We start from the raw sequence: 3,043 nt of genomic DNA, 5'->3' as shown, positions 1-3,043 counted from the left end.
CAAAAAAAAAAAAAAAAAAATAGACTTGGTCAAAATCGTCCAAACTCCCTAGTTTTGCTTTGTTTATATTGTGCCCCAAAATTCCATCTTTGCCGAGGTAATTTGATGCGTTTGCATCTCATTTCAAAAAGATTAGAATTGTTGTAATATTACAAAATTATGCTAGTTAATTAATTGCAACTTGTAAGGACTGCTGTGAAAATATTTACAAAATGTATGTAGATGGTAAATAAAATTATCATTTTTCAACATTTATCCATTGCTCTTCCTCATTTGTATGATATAAACACCGCGTGCGTGTAATTAACCCTCATTCTTATGAAAACACTTTGGTTAATTACGTATAGTTGTTCTATTGTTACAATTTATAATAGTAATTTCAATGAGATGATTACCTTAATAGTTATAGTATGTTTTTAACCCTATAAAACTCGTGTATTGCCTTTCTAATTACTTTTTTGACGTTGAGTTTTGTCTATTATTAAAATTTACCAACATAAATTGTTTAGATTAAGTGTACGACGCTATTACAGTCAGACCTCTCACTACAAAAATTAAGTTTTTCTCTGGATCGAACATTATTATGTTATAATATATGTCTTCTATAACTGAAATTGTAATTGAACAATTCGTATTGAACATGAAAAGAAGAAGAAGAGATGAAGCAGAAGAAGAGAGAAGAAGTAGAGAAGGANTATATATATATATATATATATATATATATATATATATATATATATATATATATATATATATATATATAGCTATGATTATAACTAATTAAGCTTAACTAGACCTAAGTCGTTATTAGAGATTTAACTAACTCTAGGATTGATAGTTAATTAACTAATAAACTGAGCTATGTAAAATTACTAGGTTGACCCTCTTCCCTTTATGTTATATCTTTCTCTACACTCCCCCTCAAGCTAGGTACCGAAAACACATTAAGAACACCTAGCTTGGAAGAAAGATATACATGCTGAGCTTTGTTGAGGCCTTTAGTTAATATATCTGCTGGCTGCTCCTTGGTAGATATGTAGGTTGTTTTGATGAGTCCTTGCATGATTTTTTCCCTGATGAAATGGCTGTCGATTTCAATATGTTTTGTTCTTTCATGATAAACAGGATTTGCAGCAATTTGAATTGCTGCTTTGCTGTCACTAAATACTTCAACTGGCACTACAACATAATGTTGTTATAGCTACAAAACAAAACGTAGCTAATTATGAAAATTTCCGTGGCTAAACACTTTAGCTACAATAATTTTTCCCGTAGCATTCGTAGCAAAATGTAGCGTAGCTAAAAGTTAGCTACAAACTTTACATGGTCCGTGGCTAAGGATTAATACTTAGTGCTACGAATTTTTATATTATAGCTATATATGTAACAATAATTTAATACTTTTGCCATAACAAATACATTTGTAGCAAATGATTTTATACGCTTGCCACGACAAATAAATCTGTAGCTATCTTTATATGGTAGTCACAAAGTATTATAGCGTGGCAAAAGTTTAAATTTATTTGCCACAAAAATTTAGATGTAATTGTGGCAAAAATATTTTTGTTTAGCTAGGGACTAAAATTTTCATGGCTAAAAATCATACAAAAGAGTCGTGGTTAGATTATTCTATTATATTTTAATTCCCCTATTTCTTAGCTATTTGATTTTTTTCTAAAAATTTTTAATTATTCTGTGGCCGTACATAATATATTAAAACTAATAACATATTAAGTTTGAGAAATAACTCATTCTACACAAATTGGCATTTAAAAAAATTCATAAAATAAATTCCAAAATCCACATTTGTACTAATAAATTAATAGCATATGCAGTAGAGAAGTCTTCTACGGTAACTAAAACTTGAAGAAAATAACTAGAAAATGTGAGGCTTGATTGTAATAGAGATAAAAAATAAAGTACAAAATTTCATATTAAATGAACATAAGTATTTGCTTGATGATTCATGTCGCCGCCCTCGTCGCACTTGATCTTCATGCATCCAAGAATAATGAAGCACTCTCCGTAATCACTATACTGAAATAATAAAATAACATGATCTTGTGAGAAATTTATATTCGAATTATCAAAATATATACTGATTTAGATGCGTTTACGGTTAGTAATTGAAAAATTCAATAAATTATAGAATAAGAAAATACTTCGCCATGAATCAAGGTGTAAAAAATCTAAAAAAAATTCCAACACAGAAGACAAAAGAAAAAGCATTTAAATAAACATCATAAAACTTAAGGAGATGAAAAAGAAGTAAAACTTACTATTTGGCATTAGAAGAGATTGAAATTTCTCAAAGGCATTGCTTTCTTGAGCACCCTACAAATCAAAAATAAACAATTGAAGCACAAACCCAAGTCAATTAGGTGTAAGCACAAAACCTATCAAATCTTCAAAATCACACCCACTACTTATAAAACAAATAAGCCATAATATCTATCAAATCGCTGGAATAACTCGTAAATTGAACTTAAAACCCTAAATTCAAGTACGTGTAAGAAGATTCAAAAGCCCTACCATGTAAAAGAGACGAACTAACAAGTTAAATTTTTTGTCTATAAATAAGAAGCAGTGAAGTTACCCTCTTACTCCTCTTTGTTCTTGCAACTTTAAATTAACGCTATTGTGGAAGAAAGGAGTAATAAAACGGAGAGGAGAGTGGCGGCTGAGGGGTGGGGTAGAAGTTTAGGTTTGATTTAGAGGTTTAGGTTAAGTCGTCCTTTTCTTATATATTTAGTTTTATTTACTTCCTAATACAAATACCATAGATACAAGAACAATAAATTTTACTTTTTAGCAATAAATTTTATTTTTCATTTCAGAACTTATTCTTTCAATATAAATTTTTTAATTAGTGATGAAATCATAAATTCATTGTAAATACGTGATTATGTAGCTACAAAATGTCATTTTTCATTATTATTATTATTATTATTATTATTATTATTATTTCTTGTAGTGTTAAATATGTTTCTTGTATATAATTGGAGCCTTTGGTCATTTATCAAAACTATATATATATATATAT

At 28.4% G+C, this 3,043-nt stretch overlaps 1 long non-coding RNA gene across 1 annotated transcript; it reads right to left on the bottom strand.

Annotated features, from left to right (window-relative positions):
- Positions 1 to 1,782: 1,782 nt before the first annotated feature.
- Positions 1,783 to 2,711, bottom strand: LOC109211627. The gene is made up of 3 exons (XR_002065752.1): positions 2,597 to 2,711; positions 2,280 to 2,334; positions 1,783 to 2,037 (listed from the first exon to the last, which is right to left on the bottom strand). It is a non-coding gene; the product is annotated as an uncharacterized LOC109211627 (long non-coding RNA).
- Positions 2,712 to 3,043: the final 332 nt, after the last annotated feature.

Source organism: Nicotiana attenuata, unplaced genomic scaffold (assembly GCF_001879085.1).
Source record: "Nicotiana attenuata strain UT unplaced genomic scaffold, NIATTr2, whole genome shotgun sequence".
Classification (NCBI taxonomy): domain Eukaryota; kingdom Viridiplantae; phylum Streptophyta; class Magnoliopsida; order Solanales; family Solanaceae; genus Nicotiana; species Nicotiana attenuata.
Note: the sequence above shows the minus strand (reverse complement) of the source record. Positions and strands in the feature narration are given on the sequence as shown.